This window comes from Poecile atricapillus, chromosome 9, assembly GCF_030490865.1.
Source record: "Poecile atricapillus isolate bPoeAtr1 chromosome 9, bPoeAtr1.hap1, whole genome shotgun sequence".
NCBI classification, from domain to species: Eukaryota; Metazoa; Chordata; class Aves; order Passeriformes; family Paridae; genus Poecile; species Poecile atricapillus.
This window is the reverse complement of record NC_081257.1, coordinates 14,955,061-14,970,028: the sequence shown is the minus strand read 5'-3', so window position 1 is coordinate 14,970,028 and position 14,968 is coordinate 14,955,061. Positions and strand designations below refer to the sequence as shown.

Below are 14,968 nucleotides of genomic sequence, written 5' to 3'. Positions count from 1 at the left end.
AGCACACAGCAGAGACTGCTGATGGTGGCTATTATATAGTCAATCAGAAGTGAAACAGAACAAGTACCACGTTACTTAAACCATTCACAACAAGGTTAATAATTTGCTAATTGCATATTTCTGGCCTGAGCAGACCAAGGTCTGTTTTTCAAGCTTCTTTTCTCAAAGGTATGTTGAAATGTATTTAGTAGGGCAAGCTCTCCATCACTTGCAACTCTTCTCTTTGTTAACATTCAGACTTAACTTGAATGTTTATTTTAAATTCAAGAAAGGCCGCTGCCTTGCTTTACACAGCATCAGACTAAATGAGCTCAATGATTTCCCAGCCTTGTGAAACTCTTTAGTTTTCAGCCTGTAAACAATCACAAGTTATTCTGAAACAATCAGAGGTTAAATTACAACACTCATCAGATTTACTTCTTGTATAGGATTTTCACATTGAATGCAAGAGATTATGAAACTGAATTACTTAAATGCCACTGGAATTTAACATAATTCCTTAGAGTACATGGGTTTACATACTATAGGCTTAATAAAACTCAACTGTCCTAGAAAGTTTAATCAATAAAATAAACACCGCAAGACAAGTGAGATACACTATTTAATCATTACATTGATAGTTCTAAGAAATATTAAAAAATATAAGGAAGATTACATTTTCAGGAGATATTTGAAGTACAAACCTCAAGCTGACATTCCTGTCAAGGACAATATTCTTTACATCCAGGATGTACCACTTAGGGTGCATAAAACATCTGGACATAAAGTTTGGAAGGAAAAGAACAAACAGGGATGAAGAACACAACTGAATTGGTCTTGGGGTTATTTCTAAAGCACAGAAAAACAGAAATCAATTGCACCAGGACTAGTTAGAGTCACATAATTTAAGGTACGGCTGCTCTGATTTCCTGCCTAACACACAGGCACTGTTCCATTTTATCCACTCACACCTCCATAAAGCCCATTAAGTGGTTCTGTGAAATGTAGTGGTTTATGGCATCCAGACTAAAGGCCTTTGGAGGTCAAAATGTAAGTTCACTACTCTGCTAGTTGTTTGCTACAATGGCTCCATCATTCCTTCTGGCAGTGAGGTCAGACTAATTTCTTATTTGTTTGTCTTCTGCCTTGAGCCATTAATTCCTTCTCTGCTGGATTAAAGAGTGGCTCCTCAGAGTCAATTATGCACATGTTTTAACCAAGTCACCTCTCAATAGCTTTTTTGGCAATCAACAGATTGGTCCTGTCAGTGTCTCAGTACAAGGCATCTTTTCTTGAGTCTGAACAGCTTATAACTTTTTTTTTCATTTGGTTGTTTTTTTGGTTTGTTTTTTTTTTTTTAAATGTCAATTTGTTTGTTCTCCCCCCACCTCTTCCCTCTTCTTCAGGGTCACTGCTTTGGTGAGGCACAATCAGTGAAAAATCAACACCTCTGGCACACAGAAGTCCAAACTTGCCTGCATCAGATGGATATAATTTCACTGGGCCCATTTTACAGCTACAGAAGAACAGAGGAGCTACAGAAACCAGGCTGCAAAGATCATATCAGTTCACTAACAATCAATTATCTGACTATACTGAGTGTAAGGAGCCCGTATCTTTCTTAATCACCATTTAATCATTTCTCCAAAACCTCTAAGGAAAACTTCACTACCACCCCCATTCTGCCAAAGAATTACATACTATTGAGGATATTCAAGCAAGAAAATCCCAACATTCCTGTCATTTCCAGCCATGGTTTTGAATTTGTCCTCAGCATGGCCTGCTTCTCTGCTGAATCAACATTAGCAGTGGCTTTAGACTTATTTTCAGAATACTGATGAACTACTGAACAGCAGAGTACACTACTGACACTTGCTGAAGTCACCTGCTAGGAATACAGTTTTCTGAAATCTACCCAGTAACCTATGATTTCAGAAGCATCAGCCTTTTCTTTTAATTAAATAATTATGAGGTATGGTGTTGGTGTTGGCACAGATCAATTATTCATACCATTCTATGACTCCAAGCCAAGCATCCAAGAAACACATTACATGAACAGTCACCTGCTGCCGTGTTTCTTTCCAGCAGCACTTTCTTACCATTAACACAACCCATCCCTTCAGAGGTGTATATCCTCTGAAGTATACACCAAAATTATCTCAAATGACCCATCTCAAACCTCCACAAAGACCTGACTTATTCAAGATGACTGCATGAAAAGCATTCCTTGTAGATGTTAACCAGGCACTCCATATCACAAGGACTGGTACCTTCCTCTACTTTTATTCCAGCAGGAGGCCCATTGAACTTCCACCTCTAATCAGGTTTCCATTGTGTGGCACTTTCTCACTTTGTGTTATTTCTCACTGTGTGTTATACAATAAACACACATCTAAGTTTGCAAAGAGCACAAGGCAGAGAGCTTATGCTCTGAGCACAGGCAGGAGCACAGGCCAGGTTTGGGAGCAGGTCAGTGTGACAGCTCGAAGGTCTCTGCCTGTTATACCACTTGGAAGAAAGTAATTCCAAGGCAATAGTAGAATGAAACATGTGCCTTTTACAAGTCCTTACCCTAGCATTTTCAAAACAAGAAATTTACTTCCCATTGTGAACCCCCCAGCCCAGTTGCCCAGGATCACCAGTACCTGGCTGTCTGTCAGGGACAAGATCACCAAGACAGCTCCAAGTAGCTGAACAAGCAGCCTATAGAAAACTGGTTTCAGGGAAGGCTACCCATCAGTTGTAACAGCAGAAAGTCTGCTCATATTTATGGATGACCGCTCAAGTGAACTGCATGACTGCTTTTGTTGATCTGCTCGCAGCGATCCATTCTTTCAGTAGGAACACCAGGAGGAAGCCATGCTGGGACTGGGCAAGGGAAAAAAACCACCCTGTGGACATATGGAATAGGACAGAAAATTCCCCTACAATTTCTGTAAGTTTATTTCCAGCAATGCCCAGCATTGACTTTTCTAGCAGCTTTTTGGGACACCTTCACACATCAAAGCCCAAGCCACACCACAGTAGTCATTTTGACTAAATCTACTTTACAAATTGATTAAACCATTGATTTTTTCATAGCTTAGATAGACACAAAGTGACCTTTCCATCCCACAAAAAACCAAAGGGAATTAACACATGTAAACAGAATCTTCATTTAAAAGGGAGCGTTTTGCTCCCTTACAAGGAAAGTCCTGCAATACTTTATTTTTTCTTGCAGCTCTCAAAAGATCAATTCTCCTCCCTCCACTTGAGCTTTTCACCTTTCTGTCCAAAACAGGCCAAAGGCACAAGACTTCTCAGAGCATACAGAGAAGCAACCTGAAGACAAACACAAGTCTTCCTATAGGTCACCAAGTGGTAAAGACATCAGTACTATTTTGTCAGCTAATAGGTCTATTTCAGTCTGTGAAGCAGCAACACAGAGGACAGATCACTGCAGAGAAAGGAGTTTTACAACCAGAAAGATTTAGTCTTTATACAGAAAAGAGGTTTTTGAGATGTATTTTTCATTACTGGAATAACAAGGATGGTCCATGTGTTTATACTGGTTGAGACCATTTCCCTTGTGAATCACTGCATACATCTAATTTTCACCTGCTTAAAATAAACACATTGTGTTTTGGGCCAAGTTCCTTCATTAGTTCCTTATGCCTTCTGGTACTTCCTACATAATGCACTTGGGGATGCAGACTACAATCCTAGAACTGAACAGCCAGGTATTATTAGTGTTTTGATGATCAAACAGGCTCTGGCAGGCTGCAGAAAACACAGTGACTGTAATTGTCACTGTAGCACCCGTTAGGATCACACTGTGCTGGCAGCAGTGGGAAGAAGGGAAACAGATGCACAGCTCAATGGCTTTCAAACACTCAGGAAAAGGATGAAACCATGGAATTGTGAGTGCAGGTCATTCTGTAACAGCTTTGCTCAGTGCAGCAGCATCCTGGGACTTGCATGTGGATGCTTGCTGTGGACACCTGCACCAGGCACAGACACAAACCTTTGATCAGCAAGAGAATATTGAAATGCAAAAGTACTTAAACAGAAATGTTCTTAGGACTGTGTGAGCAGCACCAGCATACAAGTTCCTCCCAGCAGGACACCCATCCCTGTCATCCACTGGAGGGTAAACACTGTTCAGATTTTGTCTGTAGCTAATGAGTTTGGCATCCACAGATCCATGGCAAAAGCTCTGCTACAGCGAGTCTGTGATGGTAGGATGCTGTAGATGTATTTGTATGGCTGTATCCAAAATAAAACTGGTCTGTGATATGTCCATCAGCTTGCCTACTCTTTCTACTCTTCACAACCTTTATTCACAGAGTTCAACAGAGACAGCTCTCCACAGTGGTGAAGCCTAGTTAAGCATTATGAATGGTGGGCATTATCAGTATGGGTCATTAAGGAAAGCTTCATGATGCCACCACCCTGTACAGACAAGCATCAGACCCACAATGAAACAGAACAATTACTTGCAAGACCATTGATGGCAGGGGGCTGCCTGTGTTCTATGCCCAGAAAATGCATTTACGAAGTTTAAGTATCCAGAACAGTACTGCCACTACAACATACAGGAATAACTATAAAATATAATTGGCAAGAAAGCATAATTGTCAGAAGCCTTTATATTTGTGGCACTCTGCTGAGCTTGTTACCGAGGCTACTGACACAGGCTTTCACCTCCCCTGCAGACCAGCTCAGCGTGGAGAAGGAAGGGGCCATGGTGACTTGGGCACTGTGAGGACAGAGACTTACTGTCCCAAGCCCAGAGAAAGCAAAACAGGCTAAATGGCTCTTTCATCTGGTCCTGTGCAGCTGCTCATATGGCCACACTGCCAGCAACACAGTCCCTACTGCCCATCTGTGCTGCTGTGGGAGGTAATCTTGCAGGTACCTGCCCTCTGGGCAGTACAGAGAGCGAGAAGAGCATTTATATGGCAGCTGCTCTACCACACTACTCATTTTTCTTCAGCTCTGCATCATCTCAGCAGTGCTGGGCACAAAGCACAACCAGACACTCCAGCTCTGGGACTCCAGCTGCCTGTTACTGAGGCCAAGGAGCTCAGCACATCGAGTCACTCAGGGATGGCAGTGCCGCAGGGGCTGCTCTGCCTTCCTGCCAATTCAAATTTTGCGTACGCTGCCAAGAGGACAAGCTGGTAGCAATCACTCAGGGCCATTCTGAAATTGCACGTGCACCTCTGTTGGCTGTCACACATCTGGAGAACAGTTTCTGGTTACAAATCCCCAAAAGAGAGGAAAAAATTTAGATCAAAGGAGGAAATAAACAGTACATGTCAGTGTTACCCATTACAGCCTCAGCAGTGCCTCAAAAGGCAGTCGCACAAGGGAACCACACCTCTCCATCATAGCCTTGAGAAAGCTGCACTGCCTGCAGGACAATCCTTACACTCTTTGTCTTAAATATCTCTCAAGTTTCAGGCTGACATGAAATGCAATTCAAAATATATTTCAGCTAAGGATCAGAATATAAATTCACAAATGCTATAGTCTCCCTGGGTACTTCAACCTCTCTGCAGCCTCATTTCATCAATTTCTATCAAAATGCTGAAAAGATCTGGTAAACAAACCAAGCCCCTGGTTAGTACTTCTCCATTTCCTACAGTGGTACACAGATCTCATGCAATTAATTCAGTTGCACATCAGCTTTACCATCCTCTTGGGTAGAATAATTCAGTAGTGGACTGCAATCTGTATGCAAGAAGTCAAGCAGGAACCAAATAAAGATCAAAATATTGATGTCAGTGCGATTCAAAAGTCCAGGAACTGCTTCTGCACTAGAGATCTCTAGCAAGTACGACTTCTGGCTACACTAGAAGTAGGAGACAGTAGAAGACAGGTGAGAAGAGCTTATGACTCTGGTGTGTGGAAGACAGCAAACAGATAATCAAAATGCTCATCACACATATGATAATTTCATAATTCACTAATTCAATCGCTCTCTCCAGCATTTTAAGAAGGTTCAATGCAAAAAAATCTTGGGATCAAGGCTGAAAGTGCTAAAGAGAGAATTGCTTCAGGGCCATTAACATACTCCAAGCTGTCCAAAACCATACAGCAGCTTCAGTGAGGACATTTTTTCTGACAAAGCGCAGTCTGGCAGGACCATCTCTGAAGCTATGGTTCCTCTGCTTTAAATTTTTGTTGTCTGAAAGACTTCCAGCTGAGCAGAACACTCAGCAGGCAATGCCAGGAGCATTTTCTTGAGCATTTTCTTGGCCAGTGGTTCACAGAGGTTGGCATTTCTTTATGGAAACTAGAGAACCCAAAAAATTCTTCAATGTCTCACATGGGAGGATGAGGGCATGGGCCCTTTTAGGCACAGAGGGATTTCAAGAGCACACAATCTTCTGGAGTCAGGATCAGAGGGGGGGAGACAGGTGGCACTCCAGTTCTTAATGTAACTCCACACATAGAGCAGGGAAGCCACTTACCCAAATTGTGAAATGGTGCAGTACAGGAAAGCTAAAAGGGCAGAGATTGAAACAAAAATCATTTTGAAATTATATACATGGGCAGCAACCCTCAGCTGAAAACACTACTTCTATGTAGTAATTTTGAGAATTGTTATAGCAGGGTAAGATGTCAGACATACTCATTCTATTTATAGAATGACATGCAATTTAGTCGGAAAACAAGTTTCATCAGCATAAATGTTTGAACACAATCAGCTTCCTCCACCTGCACAGTTCCAGGCACAACCACCCTCCTGCCACGGCAGAGCTGCAGGGAAGGGTAGGACACAAGAAGGACTGCATTCTCCTTGGAATAACTTCAGCAGCAGGATGAACCCCATCATTGCTACTCAATACCACATTATGCCAAGATAAGCTGACACACATGTTTTTTTTCACTGAAACACAGAAGCACTGGCTTTAATTTCAGAATTAAGGAAAAGTGCAAAGAGAGGGAGAATGGTGATGACTTGAAATTGTCTGCACCTGCAGATACAAAGCAACAGCAAACCATTTAGTCAGTACCTTACAGCTGTGTATCCCAGTGGCTCACCACAGATTCTGTGTGGGTATCTGGAGCAAGTGGTGACACAATTCCTCAGCTCCAGTCCCCTGTACAGAACCAGCCTAGCTAAACCACTGCCAGAAGCAAAGATCAATCCCCTTACAGCCTGTGACACAGGGACCAGAGACTTCCCACACCAGATGGACCAGGAACAGATACAAGTAGCAAGATAAGATTACAACGTTCAGATACTTCAAGAAGGGAAATGAATGATCATTTTCTAAAAGAGAGTAGCTATGAAGTCGCAAGAATTTTGAGAGCAGCAGCCCTGGTACAGAGCAGAGGCTGGGGAAACTCAATAGTTCCAGACTGTTCCACAATTAAGCTTCAGAGCCAAAAGCAAAGCAATATCTCACACATTTACCAGGCACAGAAGAAGTGATCCTAACAGTACCTGCAGTTTTTATACTGCAAACAAATCACTGAAGTTCACATTCAATTAAAGTCTGGCATCTGGAAATTTCCTTAGAATCTGTTTCATTTGAAGATTCATTTCACATTTTGATCAACATCTAAAATCAGATCATGCTACCACAAAGTTCTTATCTACTTGCTTTTCCCCTCTTTTTCTTTCTTCAATTGGCAGGCAGGACTTGATATTAGAAACTATTTTAAAATTTATTCAATAACAAAAGTAAACAAAAAAAAAAACCCAAAACAACAGAAAAAGCCCCCCAAACAAACAACAAAAAATAAACAAACAAAAAAAAGGGCAAAAAATCCAAAACTAAACAAACCAACAGCAAAAAAACTGACCTACTGAAACCATTTGTTTCTTCTTTTTTCTTTCCCTCACAAGTATTGGGAGGCAGCACTTACTTCTAGTTAATGAAGACCTAAGTTGTTTCCTGGAACCTCAGAATAGCTCAGATGTCTTAGTTACTACTTGGCTGAAAAAAAATGATTAGCAGTGAAAACAAGTCCTCTTCATTTATTACTTAAGCAGTTGGGGAGAAGAGGCAGAGCCTTAAAGAGCTCACACCAAAGCACTGTGGTTCTCCCATTAGTCAGGGCTGCGTGTTGGTACAGGTTGGAACATCATCCTTCATGTTTTTGCACCTTTGCAGCTTAGCAAGTCTGAGCTCCAGCAACTACAACCCCAGCCAGTTTATTAAGCAGGGGAGCATCTCAGTTATCACTGCGGCAAACCACAGCACGCAGGCTGATTCTTCATGGTTCCAGAGAAATATGCAGGTAGCAAAACCCCCTCCATGGTGTTTTTTGAGTGTCTCCTAGACTCAGTGTGCCACCAGGAAAGTTCCTTTGGCTTTCACCACTGTGCTGGAGTAATGACTATGCAACACATGAGTTTACTGTTTCCCGATTAAATTAAGCATCTACTCTGCCTTCTGGAACAGCGGTATCACATCACGAGACTGTGCTCCTACTGCCTCAATCGCTTGTTTCTGAAAAACACATGCAAGAGTTTATAGCAATTGTCTTCCAGCACTGAGATGAAACCAGACAAAGCTCAAATGATCAATATGAATCTTCTCTAAAGACATTATCACAACCATCAGGTCATCAAAGAGACCTCAATAATAGGACAGGGAAAATGTTACCAGCACAATGAAAGACCAGCTGGCACATTCCCATAAAGGCAAAAGCAGCCCTCCTGTGGTTTTCATGAACAGCAGAAGATGAATCCTTTCAGATACAGTAATCCTGCAATCAGATACTCACAAGAACCACAAATAAATGCAAATCAAATCCAGGGCTTTAACAGATTATAGGGAATGCAAAGGAGAGTCAGTAGAATGGCACCAGATCCCAGCATGCAGGGTACAAAGACGTTTCACTGAAGATCCAGGTGAGCAAAAAGGGCACCAGTCCAACCCCTGCTTCCTGAAACTAGCTTGTATCTAGAGGGCTAATTCTTACAAGGAAGCAGGCAGGCTCATGCCTCCTCTGACTGCTACCACCCTGCATAGCCTGCAAGCTGGGATGAATCAAAGTCCTATCATCTTCCTCCAAGATGCCCTTATGCAAGATTGGGAGGGTTCAGCTCAGAACTTGGCTGCAACAAACAATTTGAAGTTTCAGGAGAAAAAAAAACAACAGCTACAAACAAAACCAGAACAGATGGAGAGGCTGTCAGTGAGGAGAAGAAACTGAAGTCCTTGTGAGTTTGCTTTGACAAGCAAGAACTGAGATGGAGAAGATGGCAGAAGAGAAATAATGTCAATCTACCCAATTCAGCAGTAAAGCTTTTACTAGAAAAAAAATCTCAAGCGTTTCTGTGGAGCTGCAGCTTCATCTTCTGAATTTCTCATCTGTTGTTCTCCCTCTCCAGCTGACACTGAAACTTACGCTGAAAAAGATACCATGCTTCCCTGTACCCATCATTGCTGGCTAAAGGAACACTCCAGAAAGCAGACAGCAACAGTGGAAGACAGAAAAGTGCAATTACTTTTGTCTTCTGTTGGACAGTGCTGGATAGCACACACCCCACACAGGCAACCTGGGTGGGTGCCTTTTCCTTCAGAGCACACCCAACATACAACTGGCACTGCTTAATTTGGCAGGCAGCCTCTCTCCAGGCTCACGGGGCCACCTTCGGCAGCAACAGATACTTTTCAGAACCGTTTAGTCCTTGCAGGCTCTGCTGGCACTGCCAGGAAAGCCCAGGCGTGCCAGCAGCAGGAACACTCCAGCAACAACCCAGCTTCACACAAAGCCTGGCACTGCAGGGAACAGCTCTGCACACTCATTACAGCCCTCTGTCAGCTATTCCCTCTGCCCTTATATGGGAACATCCCGTGGCCCCGCTGGGAATATGATGCTCTTGGTGGACATGAAAGGTAAGGCAATACCTGAGCTGTCAGCAGGCGAGGGCAGAATTCTTCTGTTCTGAAAAGCAAGCAGAATCTTGGGGCCTCAACTCTTTACAGCACTCGCATGGGAGAAAGTAGAGATTAAAAGTGTCAACTGCTGACAGTCTGCACCCACCTTTCTCAAGAGTTATGCTGGTGATTTTAATCTCATTAAATATTGTTAATCGTATTACTAACCTAACTCTTTTCACATGTTGGAAGAAATTTAAAGAGAAAATTCCATGTATGATCATGCTATAGTAAATGCTTTCTGGCCAAATCTCAGTTCAGTGCAAGTCCCTGGCTTGCACATTCCAGTTCAGCTGTACACAGGTGTGGATGTGCATAGAAATAGTCTGCTCAGCACCAAACTACCTACGAGTCACCTTCCCTGCCAGATTCTTCTCCATCCATAACTTGTTTGCTTTCTTCTCCTGTGATTCTACTAGGCATTGCTGGCCTCTCAAAGCGACCCTATTAAAACCTGTGAAATTCCATGCCCCATTTGTACCAAGGGGAAATACCAATTTCCCTATTACAATGCAAATACACGTAGCAAAACAGCTCGGTGCCTCGGCTTCGCCCTGAATCAGGGTGAATGCTTCCATCACTGGCTTAGCTCCCTGACGTCACACAGACACATCATTAACATAACTCATCGATTTCTGCATTTCATTCACAAGGCAGAACACTTCTGTGATCCCTGTTCAAAAAGTGAGGTCACAAATCAGCAGATCTCATTCAGCCTTACACAGAATAGAGCACTTGTTTAAGTAAAATACTGACCCTGCTGTTTTACAACACTGAGGGTTGTAGCCCCCTCCTCTTTGTAACTACAGCAGCAGTCCACGCTCTCCCAGGACTGCTCCTGTTCCAGGCTGTTACCTTGAGATAAAGCAGCAGTCACAGAAAGTTCTGATTTAAGAAAAGAAAGCTCTCAAATTGCAACTCCTGGAACACAAAACACACCTGCTCAGAGGGCCCCAAACACTTGCTGCAAACTCTTTCAAAAGGAATGCGTTCAAGGTGGAGAGCGGGATCTCCGGACCAAGAGGAATGACCCGGTCAGTGCGCTCCGAGGAGCGGGGCGAGGGCCGGCCGGCTCCTCCAGCGCGGCCGCACGGGCTGCCCGACCCTCAGCCCGGTGCCACCTCCCACCGAGCCCTGCCCAGGTCGCGGGGACTCGCCCGGTCCTACCACTCCCCGCATCCCGCTGGTGCTACCGCCGGCGGAGGAGCTCGCCAGCCCCGCCGCCCGCTCCTGCCGCTCCTCCGGGGCGCGGAGCCGCGGGGACCCCCGCCCTCCTCCCCGCAGAGCCAGCCGCGGGGGCGGCTCGAAGCGGGGGCTTTCCCAGCCCACCGGAGCCCCCTCGCCCCGCCCGGGAGGCGCCGCCGCTCCGGAGGGGCCGCGCCCATCCCCCCACGCGGAGACAAAGCGCGGCCCCCGGGCGGCACCTGCCGCCGGCCGCTGACCCCCGGCAGCGCTTCCTCGCCCCGGGCAGGGCGCGGCGGCAGCGGCAGCCCGCACCCTCCTCCCCGCGGCCCCGGTGCCCGCCGCCCCTCACCTGCCGCCGCGGCGGCCGCCCCGCTCCGCTCCCGCCGCCGCCGCCGAGCGCTGCCCGCACCGAGCCGCGGAGCGCCCGCCCCGCCCCGCTCCCCGCCGGCCGCCCCGCCCCCGGCCGCGCTCCTCCAATAGCAGCCGTCCGCTCCGCGGGGCCCCGCCCCCAAACCGGCCCCGCCCCGCAGGATCCGGCGGGTCCCCCCCGGCACGCGGCCGGCGGCGAGAACCCATTGGCTGGTGCGGGAGGGGGCGTGGCCAGCCGCCCCTCCGCGCCCCGGGCCGTGCCCGGCATCCCCAGCCCGAGGGCCGGCAGCGGACACGGGGCTTGTGCCGCCCGGCACGGCGGGCCTCTGCCTTGCCCCAGCGAGGCCGCGAAACGCGACTGCTCCGGACATTGCCGCCAAAACGAGCGGCGGCTGCCGGCCGGTCCGACTGCACCGCGCTGTGCCAGAGGGGTCCGCGGCGCCGCTGATGAGAGCTGGGCTTAAAGCTGTGTGTTTTGGAAGAAATAGCAGCATTTCTCGTCTCTGAGTTTGTAGCGATGTAACTTTGCAGTTAGGCTCGACAAGCCTTTGTGCTCGGCTTTGCTCAGCCGAGAAGTGCGAGTGAGCAGGAAACTGCAGCGGGCACGGGGCACAGGGAGCGAAACCTGACAGCAAAACCTGACCGTAAACCTGACAGCAAAACCTGACAGCAAAACCTGACCGTAAACCTGACAGCAAAACCTGACCGTAAACCTGACAGCAAAACCTGACAGCAAAACCTGACCGTAAACCTGACAGCAAAACCTGACAGCAAAACCTGACAGCAAAACTGACAGCGAACCTGTTTGTCCCCCTGTACACACACAGCATCGGGAGGCTTAGGCACAGCCCGGCTCCAATTTGCAGCGTATGTGGGAACCAGCACATTAGCGAGATTGAAGAATGTGACAAAAGCATAGTTATCTCTAGTTGCAAAACAGCGAAGGACATACCATTCCAGCTGAAAGCCGGTGGAGACAAAAGCACCATAAAGCAGAAGCGCCTGAAGTGATATGTGTAATATAAACTGACTGCTGGTTTTGTGATTTTTATTCCTGTGAAGCTGGAAGCTCCAGTTATGGGCAGAGCAGAGGCTGGTGCTCTGTGTAAGAGACAAAGGCATTTCTTGCCACTGAGAACTGACTGCATAAAATCCTCTCTCTGAATTAGGGGTAAGTTCTGTCAGTAACAGCTCTACAGAGGGACAGAATTAATGCTCCCATTTTTCTCACTCACACTGTAACTTCTGTGTTTCCCAGATGTGCTGTGCTCTGCTGTGTTGTTGATCAGCGAATATACAGTTAGTCTAACAACTGACTTGCTATGCATGCAGTGACTGACTGTAAGTACTGGTCATTTGCCTGCTGAGCTGACTGCCAGATGTTTGGCAATCCCAGACAAAAGATGGAGTTATGCCTTAAGCACCCAGACAAATTCTGTGTGGAGCAAAGCAAACATCTCTGAGGATGTGAAGAAGTGATTCAGGAACTGTAGGTAAAAGCAAATTGAGGAAGAGTGCACCGGCCTGGGTTGCACAAAGTACAGAATTTGCCTTATGCTGGGGTGCCCATCACTTCTTCTTTCTGGCTACAGATGAAGCTACAGATCTCCATTGAAGGCTTATTGCTGTTCTGAAAGTCTGAATTAGGCTTTCCTCCCACGTGCATTTCTGACATTTCAGAGGGACATAGTTGGTACAAATCCCATGTCCAGAAGTGTCATTAAACATCCACTGTCTTTGTTAAAATACAACAGTCTCTCATACTGCCAGCCCCCAAATTTTACGAAGGAAAAAATAAGTCTGAAAGTTTAGAGATGCTGAACAGTCCCCAGGATCTGGCAGCATGGTCTCCCAAAGGAAGGATTATTTCAGAGGCAACTGCTGGCTGCCTCTCTGGGCCTTTGCTCCTTGGCCCTTCGTTATGCTGAGGAGTCCTTGGAGCCTGCCGTATGCAGAGCCCATGAGGACTCCCATGAGGAGATGATCCCTTACTTGTCCTTCTCCCGACACTGAAAAAGCCATCCTATTACCACACCCCACCCACTGAACCTCTCTTTAGTTTAGAGCTCACTGAATTATCATCTCACTAATCAGAGACATTTTAACTGCACTCAAATTGCATCCGCCAAAATCCAGTTTTGGTGACTAAGAGCATTAAAAAAAATAAAAAAAATCTCAACTTTTCTTTGCTCCAACCCATTCCTGACTCAAAACACTAATCCCCTTTGCGCCTTTCCTCCAGAGCCAGTCCCAACCTGCAGCCCCTTCTGTCTGGTAAAAAACATCTGCACTTCACTTAAAAAGCAGCAAAAAACCCTATGAAAGCACATTTGAAAGGAGAAACTTTTCCTTTTGTCCCATGGCAGGGTTGGTGCAGGGAACTGGATACAGGGCCTGCCTTGGGAGCAGAGCAAGAAGAGCTTCTGTGCACTTTAGGGATGTTATAGTGTCTCCCTCCCACCCTTCTTACAGTCCTTCTGAGGGACAAGGGTATTGTAAAACCACTGTGGGATTAACCATTCCCCTTCTGGGAAGAGTTTTTAGCAGTCTGCACAAAAATTTTGCAGTTCTTGAAAAAACCCAAACAAACCAATCAAATCCTAGAGAAAAAGCTAATTCTCAAACATTATACAGCCGAAAATGGTGTCACACAAAGAACAAACATCTGGAGGAAAAAATTAAAACATTTTCTATTTCCATTTGTTCAGAAGGTTTGTTTTGTTGTGTTGTTTTTAGTATATTTAAATCCCTAAAGGATCCTTTTCTGTAAAAACCCTTGTTAATGTCTGGTTCTAAGCAGGTTAGCTAAGTTTCTTACGTAACTATTATGATAATCACAAGGCTAGCAGCTGCTTATGCTCCTTTTGATTTCCTTCTTACTCTTCCTCCCCTTCAAGCAGGGGATGAGACAGTTTAAGAAAGTCACAAGGGATATGTGAATACTGTCTATAGCTTCTGGGAATAAAGTGTATTTAGAGCAGTAATTCAGGGACCAACAGAAGGTTAACTACATCTACCCTACTTCATATCTGACTCCATTCCTTTTAAGCTTTCAGTTGTCAGACCATTTAGAAACAGCATTAAGGTCTTTGTTATGGCCATTTGGGCACCTACAGATCTGCTGGCAGCAGTATGTTGATGTTTAATGATCTGATTTTGAGTACAAAAAATATCCCAGAACCTGCAGGGGTAGAGCAAGAGACTCTGAGCATACACCTATTTGCATAGGTTTGCTTTTTTCCCTGCAGAACACAGCAAAACAAGCTTGGGATGCTTGTGGCAATCCCTTTATCTTGGAGCTCTGCTGCTGCTTTTAAACACAGACCTTAGATTATCTGCCAAGCACCAGAAATCTCACTTCTCTATACTTTATGAGTGAGGTCATGAATGTAACTTGGTAGCAAAAATCTGGCAATAAAATACAGTTCTAAATATATTATGGACAAAACCAACATTGTCTGCTTTTTCCTAGCTCATGAACTTCATTCCTACAGCAAATCTCAAACCTGTTTCTGAGGTAAACAGGACATCTCTACCACTCCACAAAG

At 45.5% G+C, this 14,968-nt stretch overlaps 1 protein-coding gene across 1 annotated transcript in view; it reads right to left on the bottom strand.

Annotated features, from left to right (window-relative positions):
* Positions 1–11,479, bottom strand: part of PLXNB1 (plexin B1) — a 76,833-nt gene extending 65,354 nt beyond the window's left edge. The window contains exon 1 of the mRNA XM_058845111.1: positions 11,401–11,479. The gene's annotated coding sequence lies outside the window, so the exon portion shown is untranslated. The remainder of the gene's footprint in view (positions 1–11,400) is intronic.
* Between the last annotated feature and the right edge of the window lie 3,489 nt (positions 11,480–14,968).